The sequence below is a fragment of the Sapajus apella genome, unplaced genomic scaffold, assembly GCF_009761245.1.
Source record: "Sapajus apella isolate SASKATOON/1434 unplaced genomic scaffold, GSC_monkey_1.0 scaffold9, whole genome shotgun sequence".
In the NCBI taxonomy this organism is placed as follows: Eukaryota; Metazoa; Chordata; class Mammalia; order Primates; family Cebidae; genus Sapajus; species Sapajus apella.
In genome coordinates, this window is record NW_022436949.1 from 42,544,878 (window position 1) to 42,566,425 (window position 21,548).

At 39.8% G+C, this 21,548-nt stretch overlaps 1 protein-coding gene across 1 annotated transcript in view; it reads left to right on the forward strand.

Moving 5' to 3' along the window:
- Positions 1 to 21,548, forward strand: part of HS6ST3 (heparan sulfate 6-O-sulfotransferase 3) — a 727,472-nt gene that overhangs the window by 698,712 nt on the left and 7,212 nt on the right. The gene's annotated exons all lie outside the window — the stretch shown is intronic.

A 21,548-nucleotide genomic window follows, 5' to 3' on the forward strand; every position in this document is an offset into this window, starting at 1 on the left:
TAAGAAGCAGGAACTTTTTGTAGGAGCTTGTCACTGGTTTTGAGGAAAGCGTAGATGGAGAAGTTAATTTGATGCTTAATAGGAAAGAAATGACCCTTGGGAATTAAAGAGGAGGACAGGGATGAAAACAGCCCAGCCAGGCTACAGCAGGACACAGATGGAAAGTGAAGAGACAAGACGTTTTCCTGAAATGATGGCATTACCGTCCATCAAACCACCAAACAGAGCAAAACAAAATACGTGCCACTCTGGGGGAGGATTTATAGATTCACTTCTAACCATTTGAGCTATTGGCTTAATATTTTAGATTCAAGGAAAAAGCTCTGGGTCCTTGGATTTCATGTTCATCCTGTTTGAGTTATGGTTCTTGTTAGCCCTGTAATAATGTATTCTCTTTTTTTAAAGTGAAGCCTAGTAATAAAATCTTTATTGTAATCCAATGCTAACATGACTCTCCCTAACTAAGAATTATGTTTGGCAGATTTAAGCAACCCCAGAAAACATTCAGGCTAGGAATTTAGAAAGACAAGTTTGATGAAAAGAACATCCTTACGGATCACTATTACAGGGGGATTTTCTAAAAATATGCTATTTTGTATCCTGTCTTGTTTTTTTACTTTTAGATTTGGAACTAATGGTTTTCAACGTTTAATTTATTTAAGAATGGCCTGGTGACATATTCACAAATGCAGAGCCCTCAGGTCTGCTGTAAAGGGATTCTGATTCAGCAAGGCTGGTGGAAGAGGGCCAGGAGCTTTCACATAAAGGTGCTGTTGTGCAGAGGATCAGCAGACCACACCTGGAGGGTCACTGTAATGACTCTGAGCTCCCAGACTCGGCCATGAGCTCTGGGCAGGCAGAAGTGTGTTTATTTAAATGGTATCTCAGGCACTTAATTCCTCTGCATAGGAGGCAGAACTGTATGAGGCTGCTTTGCAGTCAGCCAGACAGACCTGGATTTCCATGCTGGCTGTAACTTATGAGCTCTGTGACAAGAGCTTTAACCTCTTTGGTCCCTTGAAAGGTGAAGATAATGACACCTTCCTCCCTGAGGCTTATGGGGCTCACATGAGGTTATGTTTCCATAGAGCTTGGCACAGGGCCTGAGGCCTGAGATTTGGACTAAATGCTGGTATTTGTAAGATGGTGAGATAGCTGGTACACAAGAATGCTAGCACCAGGGTTCATCAGTATAGAAATGAACGTTCCACTTGATTAAGGGCTGAGACAGCATTCAGTATCCTCTGATGCTGAAGCCAGGGTAAGGCTGATCTGGAGATTGTGGGTTAGACCTGCAGGCCACAGTGAGGCACACCAGCCTCCCAGGTAACCTGAGAGAAGTCAGTACAGAGTAGTCTCACCATGATGACTTGTTTTGATGACTTAGTGGCCTTTCCTATCAGAAAACATTGCCCCATTTTATCCTGGACTTTAACCAACATTATTAGACGTTTCTTCTCTTTAATTCATAAAGGGAGGGAGATGAAGGGATAGAACAGAGAACAAAGAAGCAGACCTTCCCCACCCCCAACCGGGCACGTCGGAAGTGTTGGGCTATGATTATGTACTGTTAGGACCCTAGAGCCCTGGGAGTGTGGAGAACATCTGCCCTTTACTTAATGCTTAGTCTGTGATAGGCACTGTGCAAATTCTCCATATTTGTGTTTCAATGAATCCTCACAGCAAAACCTTGGAGGTTGGTACTATTTTTATCACCACTTAGACATAAAGGGAGCAAAGTTCCAGAAAGGTTAAATAATTGGTTCAAGTAAGTGGTGTCAAAGCTTGGCTTCTGTCTAATGAGCAAGTCTTAGGATGATGTTAAAAATGGATTTCTAGTTAAGTAGAAAATAGAGGAAAAGCATGAATTGCCCTGAGTGTGGAATCTTTGCGGCCGACTGAGGGCTTGCGTGTGTGTGAAGGGGTGAGGGGATCTGCTTTGCCCTTACAGAATGGCAGACTATCCACGAAATACAAAATGACCAAAACAAATGAAGCCCAAGGCCTTAGGCAATTTTTCTTTTGCTTGTGTTAGTCAAAAATAAGAAATTACAATTCAAGTTTTCCTGTAGGCTTAATTATAGGCCTCTGAGCTGTGAACATTACACTAAGTACTAATAATAGAGACCAACCAAAAGCAAATTCTCTAGAGATCCCCTCTCCAAAACTCCAGTGGGTCTGTTTAGGAAAAGCGATAAGGAAACAATGTTCTGTACAAAGGAGCAGCAGGCCCCAAGACAGTTGAACCTTTTTCTTGTTAATGAAGTAAAATGAACATTTTTACTGATGTAAAATCAACATCAGAAATGCAAAGCCATTCTTGTTACTAACCTCAGGGCTGCGAAGGAAATATCCACTTCACATGTAAAGCTAAGAAGTGATAAGGCAACATCAGAAGCCCATGCTACCTCGCCTTGGCAGACCCGACCGGGAAGAAATGGTCCTATTTTTAAAGGGATTTTCGACTTCTGATATGATTTGGGCCCTGTTCCTAAATCATCTTTGAATCAGAATAGCAATTCTTTTTCACCCACTTGGCTAGAATGTTAAAGAATCTTTGGAGAATGTTCAATGAATGTCTGGAGCTCTATGTAAATAGGAAAAACACGGTTGTTTAAGAAAAGAATATCAAAGAAGAACTTAATATTATTCCATTTTTTGCTATATTGGGAAGCAAATGCATTTATTACAAAGTGCAAAAAGGCAGGATTATTTCAGAGAATAGAACATCCACTTGGTTGCAACATAGTAGGTATTTAAGTATCTGTTGAATGAATTAATGAATAAAAATCATATGAATAGAGACCTCATTAAAAACAAATTAGAAAGTTGAGCACCTATAATAAATAACCATTTGCACCTACTATTATAATTTAGTCTTTTACCACCAAAAGAAGGCATTGTTTAATATGTGAAGAATATTAAGGCTAAAATTCAAAGATGAAAGCAGGAGAAAAATTAGCAATATCTGGGTCTCAAGCCCAAGTCACTGCTAAGCTACCAAACGCAATTTCTGTTAGATTGGGAAGAATATGCCTAGAACTGACTTAGTCAATAGGGAAATCTTGGCCAAAGAATAGATGTGGTTAGGGTGTGAGGCAGGAGAGGTAAAGTTAGAATCAGAGCCTGAGGGGTGCCGGGAGGTTGGGGTGGGATGTATTCCTCACTACACTTTCTATGAACTGTGAGGACTTCATTTCTATTCAAGGTCACCTTTGACTCTAACATCCTGAATAGAGTGGCATCCCAACCGTGCCACAGCTAAAGAACTCCGCCACTTTTCCTCCATTGCCGCAATCTGCCACCCACACCAGATGTTTGTTTGTATAGAAAACTTTACTGATGGCGTGGAGTGGCAGAGTCACACAGGAATCTATTTAAAAATTAATGCTAGTCATCCCTGTTCTTCAAATGTCTCAACTACGCCACCACCAAAAGTTTCTTGCTGGCAAATATTCCCCCATGTGCCTTTGCCATTCTCTTTCTTGAAGCCTTTCTTTCCTTTCTACTTCCTCTTACTCCAAATTCAACTTTGCTTCCTGTAGAAAATATTTGAGCCCTTGCTTTAATCTAGCTCCAGCTCCTCCATGCTAAACATGGAGCATCTTCTATATAAAAACGCACCGATGTAGACATGTTACAGTGCAAAACCAGTCCTCTGAAATGAATTATAGAATTGACTTTTCACATAACCTTCCATCACTTTTTTCCTCCTCACTAGCACACAAAGACAATGATGATCTACACGGAACAACAGTTTGCCTAACAATTGTTAGCTTTCTAGCAGTTATGTTTTCTTCTTCAAGCTTTGAGATCTTTGTTACTTCACCTCTTAAATGAAACTATTCCCATTATGAAGTTTTCAGCACATTATGGTATCTTTTCCTCTTCTGGATATGAGGAATTATCTTTGTATTTAAAAAGAACACACACACACACACACACACACACACACACACACACACACACACACACACACACACACACCCCTACCTTAGGCTTTGGTGTTGGGGGCTGGCAACATATCTTTGATACCCAACTTAGGATTTGCTGAAAAGCTCCATATTTTCAGTGACTCTTAGTTATTTGAACCTGGGGGAGTCTGGTGTAGGGTTATCAGCTTGCTATCATGAGACCACCTGAGGACAGAGACTCGGGATGGCAGGGTCTGCTTCCTGCTATGCCCTCCTCTGATCACAGTACCTGGGGATCAGCACTGTCTGCCCTCTAATCCTATCTCTCATCTGGCAGAGAAACTGTATTTAAAGCTCTTGCTTCTGAGACAGTTGGGTATCAAGATCAATTTTGCAATTTGCTTTCAGAAAGATAGCAGCCTAAGTACAGGTTTACCAAGCCCACAGCTATCTCAGAATCTGACAAAAAGGAGTGAGAGCAAAAATAGGATGGAAAATGTTAAAAACACATAAAAAGAGTCTGGTATAAACTGCATTCAATTTTGGGAGAATCTGTCCCACAAAATGTTACTTGGACCGAATGGAAGGGGATCAAATGGCCTCAACATGCAGCTCTCCTCTCTGAGAAGCATAAACGCCATCCACGCACCCCACCCTTGTCACTGTGCAACAAGGAATGAGACCCTGAGCCACAGCCTCCCCACTGGGGTTCTGCTCTACTCTTACCTCTGTTATGTAGGAGCCCAACATGTATTTGTTACTCAGTGAATAAAAGCTTTATGTCTTTCTCTGTCACCCAGCAATATATTGACTCTCCACTGTGGAAAATGAGGAAATTCCTGTATCTTTACTTCCCTTGACAACCCCTCAGCTCACCGTATGCCCAATGTCAACTGGACTTACCTTTATTCTGTAAGGCTTTTGAACATTCACATCTGGCCTTCAATGTAGCATAGACTTTTAAACTTGTTCTCTATGATGATTCTAAAAATCAAAAAGCCAATTAAAAACATACATAATGTGACCTTGTAAGTACTCACAAATGGTGTGGTTGAACTCACAATCAAGGGAATGGACACTGGTTCCTCTAACCCAGGCCAAGATCAAATGGATTCTACTTTCTTACACTTCTAGTTCTTAAAATAATGCCATGTTTTAGTTTGCTTCACAGCTGGTTGTAAATTTTCTCTTTCAGCTTTTTGTTTTTCTGGGAGTTGCTAATTGTCTTTTACCTTATGGAGAAGAGAATTACATGACTCTTTCGTTATTATTATTTTAATTATTCAATCCATGAATTCTGGTATCTGTTGAAAAGGAAACAATTTCCACTACTGTATGTTTTCTTAAAAATATCTGAATTGCCATTCTTATAAATCCTTCCCCTGCACATTATGTTAATTCCAGGGTCTTAGATCCCATCTCTTTTATATGGATTCCTTCTTATTTACATTGGGATGCTTTTTAAAATATAATCTTTTTTTTTCTGCAGAGTTCAAAGAAGGCAAATATTCTGATTGCTATTACATTTATATTTTACTTATAAATTTAATTGATAATTTGGCTAGGCATAAAATTCAATGTTTAAAATCATTTTCCCTCAAAAGTTTGAACTTAATGATTCATTATTTCTAGTTTTCATAGTTCTGTTGAGAAAATTGTGGCAAATTGATTTTTATTCCATGTATCCAATCTCTGTTTAGTTTCTTCCTCTCTGGAAGCATTTGGATGTTCGTTTTATCTTTTTGAGGTTCTAACATTTCATTCAGACTCCTTAAATTCCACAGACCTTTTCAATTTGAATGTACAATTTTTCAGACCTAAGAAATAGTCTAATTTTATTATTTCTTCTCTTTTGGTTCTTTGTTTCTCTTTACTCTCTACTGGGGATTTTTTTCAAGATTGATATTATACATACAGAGTCCATCTCCTTGTCTCTTAAATTAATTTGTTGTATTTTTGCATGTCTTCCCCCTGCCCCTTCATATCTGACAAGTTGCCTGGGCACCACCATTTGTCATATCTATCAGTTTATTTTCAGGCTCACCATATATGAGTATAAATTAGTTTCTAAGAACTTCTTTTCTTCTCCTGTTGTGGTTTCATAGATACAATAATGGATAGTCATCAGGATACTCATAATCATATTTTTAAAGCTGACTTTGTTTCTCAAATATTTAGTATACTTGATGGTCCATTTATATTTATTAAAAAGACTCAGTTTATTAATTAATGCAGGTCTCATCTGTCATTACATTCATCTGTCTCTCCCATAAAGATACCCCTTGTATTAGTTTCCTATGGCCGTGTTAACAAACGTACCACTAACTGGGTGGCTTCAACAGAAGTTTATTTTCTCACAGTTCTAGAATCTGGAAGTGTAAGATCAAGGTGTTAGCAGGGTTGGTTTCCTCTGAGGGCAGGATACTCTGTTCCAGGCCTGTCTTCTATCTTCTGGAAACCTCAGTCATTCCTTGCCTTGTAGATGGTGTTCTCTGTGTTTTCACATTGTGTTCACCCCAGATGTATCTGTCTCTATGTCCACATTTCCCCTATGAGGACAGCAGCCATAATAGATTAGAGCCCACTCTAATGACCCCATCTTAACCTGATTATCTGCAAAGACCCTAGTTTTGAAAAAGGTCACATTCCCAAGTAAGTGACGGTGGGGTGATGGTTAGGATTTCAACATCTTTTTGGGGGAAGGGGCACAATTCAACCCATAATGTCTCTCAATGGGAAATCAGTGATAGATTTTGTGTTTAGTAAAGATCAGCAATTGGACTGGTCAATTTTTCATTGAGAAAGACTGGTCTTCTGAAGCCTCACCCCTAACCCCACCCATCATAGCAGATCATTTAATCACTTCATTTCTTTAGAGAGCAATTCTCTGGTCAGATACTACTGTGACCAGATGTACCACGAAAGGGGAAGGGTGGTAAAGGAAGGGTCCACTTACTTTCTTTAAAACACCAACCTTTTGCCTTCTGCTTAAAGGAGAGAAATTCCTTCTCTTTATAATTTTAAATTATTTAAGTTTTTTAAGGTCAAAATGTATTTTAAAGAAATGTACTTAAACTTGTAGTTATGCTCTGTCCAAAACCACAATCCCCCATGAGCTGCTAAGGATCTGGAGATTTCTACCTGTGGAATGCCTGCACATCTCCCTCAGGGGTCTGCCTCAGTCCTAGCTGCCCTTAGGAGAGGCAGGGCTCTGAGTGGGAACTGAGCAGAGGGTCCTTGTCTGTAGACACAAGCCCTAGACTGAATTTAAATCCCCAGGTCCTGGCTGCAGTACTCTAATAAGGAAGGCCCCACTAGAAAGTCAACATATTCCGAGGTGCTTAAATGACAGCAGTGTTCTAGATAGATGCTGGAAAGCACAAAGGTAACTTGCAATGTGATTAAGAGGAAGGATTTCAATGGAAGCCTGGACCAGACCTGAAAGCAACAAAACAGGGCTGCTCCTTGAATTCCAGAAGGCACCTTTTGAAATTCTAAAGAGAAATGACTGAGGCAAATTAAAAAGGGCTACTGCTCTTTAAACTAGGAATGAAACTTGGGGTACCAGTGACTCTAAAAATCCTAAGCCAACAGTCTATGTAGTTTACATCGAGGTTTGGTTCACGTTATACTGGGGGCATTTGCCAAGCAATGTAGGATTTCACAACAGAGAAATTCGCTGTCCCAGAATATGTCTCTTGGGAGCCTGAGTCGGAACACTGGCCTTCTTAAGTGAGGGATTTGTTCAACAACGATGATTCCTAATTTCAACAATCAAAATGAATGTGGAAGCATGATGTGTGAAGATCCTGATCATGAGGGACAATTGTGCTGTCCTCTCCTCCATGACCCCTCTTCAGGAAAGTCAGCTGTCCAGGGGAAAGGGATCACATCCCCCACATGCCACAAAAGTGCTCCTGCCCAATGGTAGGTTAATGCTCACCTTTCTTTAGGATGATTTTCCCATTAAATTAGAGAAAAGGCAGTTGTCAAAAAGCTATTTCATATCAATGTGCCAAGGGGCTTTCTGATTTTGTGCCAAGATTATTTGGGTATTTTAACTACTCTGATACAATGTTTTTGGGGCATTTCTGTTCCTCCATTTTCCCTTTGGTAAGGGGGTAGGTGGTATTCTGTCTTCTGCTGGAGCTGCAATTCCCATCTGTTCTAATTCTGCCCAAGTGTCACATGAGATTCTGCCCCTATCTACTGGCTTGAACAGAAAATTAAAATACCTTCTTGAATTCCAAGTGCCTTTTGTGGTGCAGGCTGTAAACATCATCAGCACCATCAGGCTCTCAGCATGAGTTGAACACCTCCAGAACTAATGGCTGTCGCAACTTCCCACTGCCCCCAGAAAGGGTCACTGCATTTTAACTGTTGTGTCACCCTCCACGGCTGTTTGCGGGGTCCACAATGTAGGAGGAGGAGGCAGAGAGCCTTTAAAATCCGTTGGAGGTCAATGTATTCCATTATATATACAGTGCTTCACATTCAATTTTAACCTTTGGTGAAATTTGCAGTGTTGGGATTTTTTATGCTAGAGCAGACACAGGAAATCACAGGTGCAACTAATTTCAGCTTTGACTTACAATCACTGTGGGCCCCTTGAATTTTTATATGAAATTCTCTCTTTAACTTGAATGTAAGGTGTCAGAAGTCTGTAGCTTGTCTCTGTAATGTACATTAATAGGTAATATTGATTTGTGGAAATTAATTACTAGAAAAACAGCTCTCAGCACTTAACCAATGTTTGGGAAGATTCGAGAGCCCCCTTGTGGCTATAATCTTCCTAAACTGAAAATCAATAAAAAGCTTTTAGCTGTTTTTTGTTGTTGTTGTTGATAGGTTTTCTCCCCCCTTTTTCTTTTGCTTTTGGTTACAGCTGTTTGCTTGCTTTATGTGTATGCTTTGAATTGTTTTCCATTTAGATTAGCATCAATGTTACACGTCATTTCAAGAAAAGACGCAGAGATAGTAGCAGGTGTCAAGAACAGGTGACCTTTTTTTCTGTTTACCACCAAGAAAAATAACACAAAGGGGCATGCTTAGGGAAGTTCACTAAGCAGGGAAATTACAGTTGTATGATTCTGTTGCTTAAGGGATGCACCTCCCCCACCCCAACACACCATTTTAATCATGCATTGATTGCATAAATGAAAAAGCCACCTCTTGTAGCCCTAAACTACATTTACTTTGAAAGTCTTAAAGATTATTTTCTCAGATTTACATACAGCAGCAAAACATGGGAAAGTGTCCTCATTTGAGTATTTTTAAATCTCTAAGAAACGAATGTTGAAAACCATTACCTCTCGAAGCTTCAATCATGCCTGAAGAAAAATATTTGCAACTTAAGGTCAGTGCTCCACACTTGAATTGATGAAGGGAACACCCAAGGCAAAATTTAGACAAAACGAATTGATTTTTTTCTGGGAGACCTAAATGATCATGCATATATTTTTCTAAATGCCTGTCATTACTTTATTAATTAGGCAGAATTGCAGCAGTGCTTCGGAGCCACTGCAGCTGAAAGATTGAATGTCCATGTGCTAAGCTGGGCTTCTGGAAGAAATGCATGCTAATTATCTTGAATAAGTGGATTTTGGAGAGAACCTGATTAGGGCTCTGCATTATTTCCAGCATAATTTGGTTTTCCCTAGATTAGTTTGTGGAGTGACACTGGCATCTAGTCACAAATGAGTTACTAACCTTGACTGTTGTTCCGAGCCTGGAGAAAAATATCATGGGTAGGAGCTGAAGAAGAAAAAGAGAAGCAAAAATGAAAGAGAAAAGCCCTGGTGTTTGGGCCTGGATAAACATATGAAAGTTAAAGATGGTGTCTGCTTCCCATTTTGTCTTCAACGCACAGGTGCAATTAACAAAAATACTAGTTACACCACTTGGTTGGGAGTGAGAAAGGAGGCTAGTGCACAGGTAATGCTGGCCAAGGGGAAGTGTTGAGCAGCAACCACTTTGCTCTTTAGGAGCTGTGGAAAATTCCAAGCTCTCACACCATCCTTCTTGGTCTTTTTTTGATACAGAGCTTTTGCAGTGTGCAAGTAGCTTTCAGAATATTCGCAAAAGGCTACAAGGGTTGTTGTATCAAAAGAACTCCAAATTCATATTGAATAAGCTCCCACTAGTCAAAAATTGGATAAATTGAGCATCAATAAGGATAATGAGTACAGTGTATTGAAACTTCTTAAGTATGTTTAGATTCCTGAGCTCATGGGATGTTAAAACAAACAAACAACTATTAAAATCCCCTTTGGAGAAGACTGTAAGAAAGCAACCCACTATTTTGAAAATTAGGAAGCAAAATGAATCAAACATTCATTTGCCTTCCCCATATGAACTCTACCTCAAGATGCCAAGTAGTTGATAAGGGTAAGTTTCTTTTTATAGAGGCATTCCGGCTAATAAATGAAAAAAGAGATGACAGAATAAGACTTTCACCATTTTGCAGCCTTCTTCTGGATGACCATCAGTGGCCACTGCCATTAGAAAAAGAGACCCCCACACTTTATGTGCCTCCAGATTGAAGTCTGGAACACTGCCTACTTAGAAATGAGTGTATTATTTAAGAATGATTCTTCCACAATCAAAGAACATACCAGAAGGCATATCCATATTCTGGCACTTCTGACTTATTCTCGTGGGTCTCCTTTTTCAGTTGATTTCAAAGAAAACAAAAATGAGCTAATATCAGTGAAACCTTGAAACTTGTAGAATAAAGTGCTAATTTTGTGTTTTCTTTCTAATTCTTAACTATGTTTGAGCAAAATAAGATGGTGTTGGGTAGTCAATAGATGACTCAGCCCCTTAAGGTTGGGTCACGCAGTGTACCATCATATCCCAAGCACCTTGCATAGTGTTTTTCATGAGATACAGAGCCAACACATATACTTAAACAAACAAACAATGAACACAGGAATTGAAGTAAAAAAAAAAAAAGGAAGTCCCAGCCCTACAACTTTTTACCTGTTGGCCTTAAGAAAATCCTTGGATATGACCAGGCACAGTGGCTCACACCTGTAATCCCAGAACTTTGGAAGACCAAGGCTGGTGGATCACCTGAGGTCAGGAATTGGAGACCAGCCTGTCCAACATGGTGAGACCCTGTCTCTACTAAAAATACAAAAATGAGCCGGGCATGGTGGCAGACACCTGTAATCCCAGGTTCTAGGGAGGCTGAGGTAGGAGAATTGCTTGAACCTGGGAGGCGGAGGTTGCAGTGAGTCGAGATCACACCACTGCACTGCAGCCTGGGAAATAGAGTGAGTCACTGTCTCAGAAAAAAAAAAGAAAAAAAAGAAAAAGAAAAAGAAAGAAAGAAGAAAGAAAAGAAAGAAAGAAAAAGAAAGAAAGAAACAAAGAAAGAAAAAAGGAAGGAAGGAGAAAGAAAGGAAAAGAAAGAAAGAAGAAAGAAAGAGAAAGAAAGAAAAAGAAAGAAGAAAGGAAAGAAAGAAAGAAAAAGAAAGAGAAAGAAAGAAAGAAAGAAGAAAAGAAAAGAAAATCCTTGGTTATCTCTGAGCATCAGTTTTCTCATCTGTAAAAGTGGATGAAGACTCTTTCTTTTGCTGTCTCTGACATAATCTTATAGTAAGGACCAAATGAAATAATGGATGAGGAAAGTAGTTTGAAAACAAAAAATGTTAGACAGACGAAAATTGCTTTGGTTTTTTAAATATTTATTAACACATCTTGTTTAATATTTAAAATTTCACTCTATTTGGACAGTTTATGAGGCTCTAATAATCATGGAGAAGGGAGGGCGTTGAAGCATGGAGTGTGTATATAAATGGTGAGGATCTGCTAGGTATCAGCTACTGCTGGGCCCTTTATATTCATTGTCTTATTCAATAATTCCCCCAACACTGTGAAGTAAGTACTGCTATTTCAGCTGCTTAGATAAGGAAACTAGGGCTCCCAGAGGTCCTATAAGCTAACTAAGTCACACTGAAAGTGAGGTGGGTCTAACATAGGAACTTGAACCTGTCTGACTTCAAACCTATTTTCTTTCCACTCTGTGTAAAGTGAAGTTCCCAATATTCTTGAAATTATGCATTCATGCTTTGTCCAAATGAGTACAGTTTGACTCGTACTTTTCTTAAATCTCTTCCTGAATACAGGCTGTGGGACAGCCAACTTCAAGATTTAGCTACCTTCCCTGAATGCTTTCTTGAGTCTTTATAGCATTGTATTCAAGGAAGATTTTAAGGCCAGAAAGAGCATTATGGCATGGAATGAGCTTTGGCTTTATTTCAATTCTTTTACATAGCTATTTTCGCCTTTATTGTTCTGAGATTACTACAGCTTTTGGTTTCTAGGTTACTTAGTTGTGTTAAAAATGAATGCACCTGCAGTAATTCCCCCTTGTCTCTAATGCCCCTTCCTCAAGTGTAAATTTGTTACAGCTTTTTGGGTGTGCTGGGCTCAGGAAAATTGTTTTTATAGCTTCTTCTAAGCTGTAAATATTCAGAGCATCCTCTGGACCCATGCACTCCTGTGCTAAAGTAGCATAAAAGCCCTCTGTTCCTCCTGCTTCGTGTCCATCCCCGGCCTTGCAAGATGCTGCCTGTCTCTTATCTCCTGCTGCCTCCCTGCGGATAGACACAAATCCCTCACCCAGTGATGTTCATTTTGCATCTAAAGTTTTGAGTTCAACAAAGGCTAGGCCAGTGCATCATTAAGTCATAAACTGAATTTCCGAGACAGCCTGATTTTTACAAGATGATGGAAGAACTGCCGAAACTGTTATCACTCTATGAATTACAGACATTATCTAAAAGTAGTACATGGCTCAAAGGGTTGTTTGATGACTAAATTGGTAAACACAGGCACAGCACTTAGAAATGTGCTTGGACACAGTATGGACTCAATAAATGGCCACTTTACTGTTATTCATATCAATTTTTCATTGCACGTGGAACATTCCATATTTTCAGTTAGCATCCTTCTTAATCTTTATTGAGGAGATGACCTTGGAGACACTCTATGTTTGAGACTTGGGAAGGAATGGAAGCAAGTTGGAATTTCACAAGTATTTTGTTTAATATGCTAAAATGATTACCCAGTCCTGAAAGAAGAATGAAGAAAAAATCCTAAAACAGAATAATCTTTCATATAACAGAAAGGCAAAATCTAGACAGAGGGAATTAAAAAAAAATTCTTGTGATGTTTTTGGAAAATCTGTATCAAAGCTGTCAAATATAGATTCTAAATACTGGCACATGTGCCTTGCTCTTAAATATTCTGATTTACTTCTTTTCCTGTCCAAATTGGCTGGCACTAAACAATTACAACAGAGACACCTTATGGTTTCTACCTGTGTAATTCTCACATTCCCTGAAAGCGGTGCCTGAGAAATTAGCTAAGAAGAGAGCATGGCTGAGCACGGGGGCCGGATAACACAATCTGAGTGTACTATCTGGTGTTCTGCTCTGCCCAGCTGGGATTAGAGCTGCGAGTGAGACTGAATTGGGCCTTATCTCCGGGGCGGCTCCAGGCTTCAGATGGGTACCCGCATGCATAAACCACAGCTTTGCAGAGCACCTTGAGACATTCTAATGCCCAAATCCCAGTGATGCAGCGCAAAGCAGGGCGCCTCTGAACCAAATAATCACGGGAAGTCCCTGAATAATGCATGAGAGCAGGACCCTCCCTGGCACATTTGAAACTGTGCTGGGAGGAGCTGTACTCAGCAAGATTGCAAAAACAAGCCCCTGAAACATGCATTCCCTGAAATTTATTCTTGCGGCAGCCACTTGGGGGAAAGTGAAAGCAAATGTGACAACCACTCGAAAATCGTGGCATTTTAGTGAGTTTGAGGCTCACAGGTTTCCTGTCAATATAAGGCAGCGACGTGACAAGATTTGAAATTTCCTCTTATTCATAAGTACCAACTCTCCCTCTAGGGAAGTAGGGGGCTGACTGATCATCATTAAGAAACGACCTGTGTCATGGAGAAGCCACTGCTTTGATGCTTTTGTTTGGTTAGTTTTGTACGATATGTGGCTTCCCATGATTAAAGTGAGCTGACACCCAGACGTTGCATACAAACTGCATCTCAGGAGGTCGTTTCTTTGAGGACTGGCACCAAATATAATCGGGTGAAGGACCTCTATCTTTCTGATCCAGATGTTGGGCCTTAATAGAGCTGCAGTGCTGATGAGTGGGATTTGATTCCACACATGTTTAGTCTAATTTGATATTCCAGATGTTCATTAAGTGGAAAATAAACAAATCTCTTTGGAAAGTTGTTTCCCCAACATCTTGTCACCAGCTCCAACCAGACTGTCCTCGAATGGCCATCTCAGACGAAGGTTCCACACAGAGCACCTTCTTGGTCCAGCCAGGATGGGGCAGCGCCATACAGAGCACCTTCCTGGTCCAGCCAGGAGAGGGTAGCGCCTCTTGGCTCCCAGGCAGCCGTACTTCCTGTGTCCCATTATGTCAGGCCTCATGGAATAGTCAAGTCCTCCCCAACTTGACTCCCTCCATGTACCGGGATACTATGGGCAAAAACTATATTTAAGCATCTTGACAATGAAACATGAGAGATTCTCTTGACTCAGGAATTCTACTCCTAGGAATTTATTCTCTGCACAAATATTCATGGCTTAGAATGTTCATCAGATTATTGTTTAAAATAAACCCCCAAGATAGAATGTTCCTAGTTGTCCCAAACTGGAGATTTGTCATATAAATTATGACACATCCATAAATGGAATATTATGCTCTTCTGAAGGAACATTGTACTCTTATGAAAGAATATAAAATAAAATGGAAAAATGTTCACCCTGTATTTTTAAGTTACATGTTATAAATATGTTGTACATTATGAATTCAAGTAACAGATTTGAGATCATAATGTAAATATATTTATAACTTTACATACTAATAAAATATATATATTTAACTGCTGCTAAAGTGATTATAGGTAATTTTTATTTTATTTTATTTTATTTTTTTTTTTTGAGACAGAGTCTCGCTCTGTCACCCAGGTTGGAGGGCCGTGGTGTAATCTTGGCTTACTGCAACCTCCACCTTCCAGGTTCAACCGATTCTCCTGCCTCAGCCTCCCAAGTAGTGCCCAGCTCATTTTTGTATTTTTAGTAGAGATAGGGTTTCACCATATTGGCCAGGCTGGTTTTGAACTAGTGACCTCAAGTGATCCTCCCACCTCAGTCTCCCAAAATGCTGGGACTACAGGTGTGAGCCACTGCCCGACCTAGTTTTTTTCTTTTTTACTGTTCTACAGTTCCCATATTTTCCATAATGGCAGTACATTATTGCATATTTAACTGGGGAAAATTATCAATAATTTTAAAAAAAGCAAGAACAGCTAAATCTGAACTATTCTTCCTTTAAAGTTATCTGGTGCATAAGTGAGGAGAGCCATAACCGAGCCTCTCCCCTCCTGCGGGAAGCCCTGTGGGCACTCCTATCCCCTTCATCTTACCTACTGAAGAGAGTCAAGATCCATGGGCAGTAAGTAGAATAAAAATGCATGAGCGCAGACAGTCTGGCTGCCTTCTAAGTCAGCGTGAGGGAGAAGGTAACGGCAGCTTGGTGCCATGCGATGTGTGGCTTCTGTGTGAGGTAAGATAACCACGTGCATGCATCTCCATTTCCTCCTCCTCACATCGCGAGCACCCTCGGAACCAATCGCATGACACACACCATTAAAGTTCTTTATTACGATACTTCACAGTCCTAGTCTCCAACTTCCCATTGGCTTAGAATATCATTCTTAAATCCCTTAATTTGTTTTCAAGGCTTGAATCAAAGACCTTTCAAAGCTGTGCCAAAGGGCAGTCTGATTGCTAAGCCTTAACTGCTGCAATACCCCGATCAGATACTCCGAAGGGCAGAAAATGCTCCGTTGAGATAATGAAGAATGGACAGCCCATGATGAGTACACAGCACCAAAGAAAGCCAAGAAATTAATTCCATTCTGAACATTTGGAAACTGACTCCTGCACACAGCAGAGCAGGGCAGAGGGAGCTAAGCTTCACTTTTTAAAAATGCACAGATCAGCTTATGATTAAGATGTGCTGGTCGCTGTGCATGCTCCATGGTGAGGATCAACAGTCTCCTTTAGATGCCCCAAGTCTACCCCTTGCAATCATTCACAGTGTTCTTTGTGAGACATGGAGCTTTGGCAAGACGTGGTTCGATGGGGAAAAGTCATTCCAAACTGCAGGGTAAGAAAACCTAGAAGAAATGTCTTATTTCCAACATACTTCACAAGCTCTAGGAATCTCCGAAAGAGTGGCTGATAAATGTTTTACATTTATTCACTCCACAAACATTGAACAACTGAACACAAGGTCATGCATTATATGTTCTGGAGAATCAAAGGTGAGTCAGGCAAGCTTCCCTCTCTCAAGTTGCGTAAAGCCTGTACACATCAGACTGGTCGCTAGAATAAAGATAGCATATGAGGGGATCTCAAGTTTCAGGGGGCAGTGAGGGAGAAATGCCTTCCACAGGGAACATGAGAGCAGGCTGGGTGGAGGAGTTCCTACCTGATCTGGTTTTTATAAATGCATAAAACTGTGGAGTGTGGAGCTATTAATTTTGTTGCTTTGTTTTATGAGGGTTAAGCTGCTGGTGGAAGGAATGTTTACTAAACTGCATGAACCGAGCATTTTGTATGTTCTTTCAAGTGTGTTCTCATTGGATAGGCGAGTCAAAGCCTCACAAACATAAATTGTTTAAAATCGCCACCAGCAAAGTGATTCCAGGGACTTATACTCCTCATCCTACCATTTGGATGAAGATACTAGCTCTGCCTCTTATCTACTGCAGTATTGAAAAGGAAGGATTTGCTAAAAGGAAAGAAAGAAACAGAGAAGAGGAAAAAGTAGCGTAGAGAAAGCTGACCACAGAAAGCGGGGGAGAGCAGTGGCAGGTGGGTGCATGGCGCTTCCTGAATCTATCTCAGATTTTTTCTCTTCAACACCCACATTCTGGGGTTATCCCTGCCAGTCTCTTACCATGGCTGCTGAATGTCTCCTGTGGTCTCTACCTACTTTACACAGAGCTATTCACACAACTGCTGAATGAGTCTTTCTAAATTAACACTTTCAATTTTAGCAATTCACAATCACATTCAGAGCCTATGGCAATTGGGTCTCAACATTCTGCTCCAGTCTATACCATCCTTGCATTTCATTCATTTGTTAAATGAACGTTTAGTGAAAAGCAAAACACGAGCTTCCTGGTCAAGTCAGGGTACTCTGCTCTAGGTACATTCTTGAAGAGCAGCTCTCTTAAGTATTCTTTGTCTACTCCTGACCTCTGTAGCTTGCTAATGAATGTGTTTTTCTACTCTACCACACCTGTGCAGTAATACTTGAGAGCATTTTCTTCTTCTTTTTTTTATGTTCTCAACATTTCCAGAAGCAGTTCCTTACACATAGCAAACCCTCAATAAGCATGTGTTAATTAAATGACTTGCTAATTAAGGAAGAGAACTAATTATACAATAAACTGCTCAGTGAAACATAGGTTCTTGAAGTAGTAGGGAAGAAACCCAGTAAGTTTAATTTTAAAAATAAATAAATAAACCTCATTGTTACTAATTACTTGTTTAAAATATTCTCCTTTTTGCTCTGAGTCTGTGTTGACTGTTTCTCTCCATATCACTAATGATCACAATCAAATGACAATCTTTGCACACATTTTAGGCATTTAAAAATGTATCACTTTAGTTTTAGGAGAGGAAATAAAGGCATATTTATCAAAGGCAATATTAGACTTGGTTATTAAAATATACTTATTTCATGTAATAATTTTCTTTTACATAGCAATCATTTATTGAACATCTGCTGTGAGCAGGGCTTTGCAGTAGGCGCTGGGACTTTTGCTAGGGATCTGAGGCCTAAGGTAGGGTTATCAAAAAGGAACTTAGAGGGTAGATGTGACCAAGACAGCTACATTTAAATTAAACGTGCAGTAGGTGATACAGTAAACTCGATAGTCTGGAAAGTCAAGGAAGATGGATGTGAGCCTTGAGCTGTACCAGGGAAGATGAGCAGGATACCAAAGAGCAAAGAAAGGGAAAGACTTTCAAAGTAAGAGAAGGCAGTAATACCTTCGTGTTGTATTTAGGATTTTTTTTTAACTTCATCACCTTACAGCAGAACAAGATACTACAATCGGTTTGAAACCGTTATGGAAATCTGTGTGTTCTATTTGGTGGAACTTTAGTAAGCCCTGATGGCCCATATGATAATTACCAGTTAAAATGATTATTGACTTAACCTCATTCCCTAATCTTTCTCAGTATTAGCCCTCATTACCCTCATGGCCACCAAACAGCAGTTCTAAAGGGCTCCAGTTGCTTTACAGACATTCTTAAATGCATTCACACAAACTCTCAGTGAGTAGTTGACAAATGGAAGATATGCTGACAAGATGCTGTCACCGAGGCAAACAAAGCTATCTGTCTGAGGGACTGCTCTGGTCCAGGGATATTGGTGTAACATTCGCTTAAGTTGGTAGTTAGCATTTCTTTCACTTTACCAAAATCACTGGGTGCCCAAAATCTCCTTGGGGACAATGACATATTAGTCTTTGAGTCCCCAGTGCCTAGTCCCAAGTGTTTGGCAAATAGATGGGGCTTAATTAAAGTTTGGAAAATTGATGAATGAACAGATGGATTGAAGGTGGGGGGCATAGGAGTTTGCTTTTTATTGTGTCACTATGTGGGAAGAGCTTAGGTTAACCGTCAGGGAAAATATACAAACAAGTGATATTGTCTATGAGTAGGAGATTGAATTAAACGGAACAGAAGGTTTTCTGTATTGTGGCCACACAGCTCTCAGGTGCTGCCCATTCTTCCTCTCTAGTCTTCATTTTACCCACTTAAAAAATGATTTCCCAACTCCATTGCGCTGTTGAACAAGTAAGACCTAAAAAATAAAGTTGGAGATTTCAGTATTACCGGATCTTTTAAGTACTTTCATTAGAGACTGAACTGGGAGCTATGGGAGCAGGGGAAAGTGAGTGGGGAGGAGATTCATGAAACCAAAGCAGAGCTTGTCAACGATGAAGGTTGGACATGTGGCCTGGAGACAGACATCATTTTAACAATGACTTGAGTAGTTTTCTGTCTGAAAGTAGAGGAGCAAGTGAAAAGAGAGAAAAAATTGATATGAGAAAAATGATTTAATTAATCTCACTTTCAGTTGTTGTTGTTCTTTTTCTTCAATATTTGAGTGTCCTTCAACCCTGTTGGTTTATTATTACTTTCTAACTTTCTATTTAGTCTGCTTTGCAGGATGGAAACAAACAAAATGTGCATGAAAGCATGTCTGTCTAAAGCAATTTCCAGATGCTTTTAGCCACTCAGATTCAGAACCGTAAGATAGGATGACATTCTACTTCATCAATGAATATGTTCCACTAAGACGTCTCTATGTTTTGATGTCAGAAAAGAGTTAGTTTCCAATTGACCCCCATGGCTGGTAGAACTTCAAAACATTTAGGACTTATTTTATTCATGTAAGTGTCATCCTACAATTTAGCTAGTCCATGTTTGACGCAATGTTAAACTGAATAAAGTTAAATTTGGACCCAAAACCATTTGAAGCCTAAACCAGTTTCTGTCAGCTTTGAGGTTATGTGGAATGAAGATTTGCAGTGGAATGAAGGTACTGGAAGGTCCGTGGCCAATTTTCTCAGCTGAGACAAAAGCCTGAAACATGAACGAGTCCCAACATAGGACTAAAGCAGGATTAATAATGACATGCCATACGATATTCAACTACAGTAATATCCTCTCTGGGCAAAACTTTATCATCAGTATTTCCTCTCGAAGCCCAGAAGCTGTGTCACTCATTTTCTGCTTTCCCTGCTGACCTTTTGGGAAATTTTCTGACACTGATGAAATTGTCATTCTGTCACAGCGAAAGACAACAGAGTCATGGAAAATGGTGATTGGCAAAATCAAGAGCTCAGACTGTTCTGTTCTTGGCAGTTTCAATAAATTTCACCTCCTGATTTAAAGGAAAGTGAATGTTACTTAAAGATTTTGGAGTTTCTTTAGCACATTTCGAAACGGCCTGGCTTACCTAAGGGTAAGGCCAGACAGTCAAGATAATAGAATATAGAAAACGTATAGTTTCCAATATTGTAGCTCATCAGTTCCTCTTGAAAAGCAGAATAACATTGTACCCTTACATTTCTCATTTTTTAAAAGTTGCTTTTAGTTGGTATGCATTTTTTTTTAAATTCAGTTTAGCTTGGCCAAGTTACACACATACTAGGTTGAGTTTTTCCTACAAAATAGGAGGTTTTCTTTTAATATAATGTAGTGACTATTTTTTAAGTAAATCAGACCAGATTAATCCAAGTTCTATAACTTACTACCAAGATAACTTTGGGCAGCTTATTTCACATACCATTCCATTGGTAGGCTTCTGAATTCATGGAAAGGATTTTCCTTATTTTGAACCAATATTTACTTTCCTGTAATGTCTACTGTTTCTCTCTCATTTCTCAACTTCTCCATCTCTCTTCCTGCCTCTTTGCACTTCCCTTGTCCTTTTAAACCACAGGTATCCTAATCTCTATGTGATTATTCTAAAGAGAACCATTTAATAATAGGTTTCGTTTCAGTAATCCATTAGGTGGCATTAGTTGAGATCTGTGATTGTAATAACCACAGAACCTAAAATTAATAGGTGCTCAATACATAGAAATTATAATTTAAATACTAATGTGATGCACAGGAAAGCATGGGAGCTTTGAAATCAAATAGGCCTAACTTAGATTGCAGGTCAGGTATTAACATGCTCCAGGGTTTGTGGCTGTATTTTTCACCTTTCTGAACCTCTGTGGCTTCAGCTTTTATTTTAAAAAGTAATGATAAAACCCATTTTACAAAGTTGTCTTGAGGATCATCTGTGCAAGCATCCATAAAGCATGTAGCACAGTTCCTAACACATTGTACGAGTCCGATAAATATTTGTCTTCACACCCAACCCATCCTTCCTCAACGCACCTACCTTATAATCCCAAAAAGCAATATAAAGAGATTAAGGAGGCCGGCAGGCACACTGGCTCACACCTGTGATCCCAGCACTTTGGGAGTCTGAGGTGGGTAGATCACTTGAGGTTAGGAGTTCGAGACCAGCCTAGCCAACATCGTGAAACCCCATCTCTATTAAATATACAAAAATTAGCTGGGTGTGGTGTCAGGCACCTGTAATCACAGCTACACAGGAGGCTGAGGCATGAGAATTGCTTGAACCTGGGAGGCAGGGGTTGCCACGAGCCATGATTGTGCCATTGCACTCCAGCCTGGATGACAGAGCAAGACTCCCTCTCAGAAAAATAAAAAAGAGAAAGATTAAGGAGAATACAGGTTCGGCCTTCTTCTTTCTAGTACCATGACCTTGGGTAAATCACTTTACCTCCTTCATGTAACCCTATCATGTAGAACCCCATCTACCACAAAGGTTTGCTATAAGGATCAAATGAAACAGATGGGTAATAACTTTTAAAAATCATGGTGTTTTCTCTAAGTGTAAGGTATCGTTATTGCCAGTAGTAATCTATCAGTGAATAATTGCTGAATGAATGAAGAAATGAACTATCTATTCTTTCCACCCCATCCC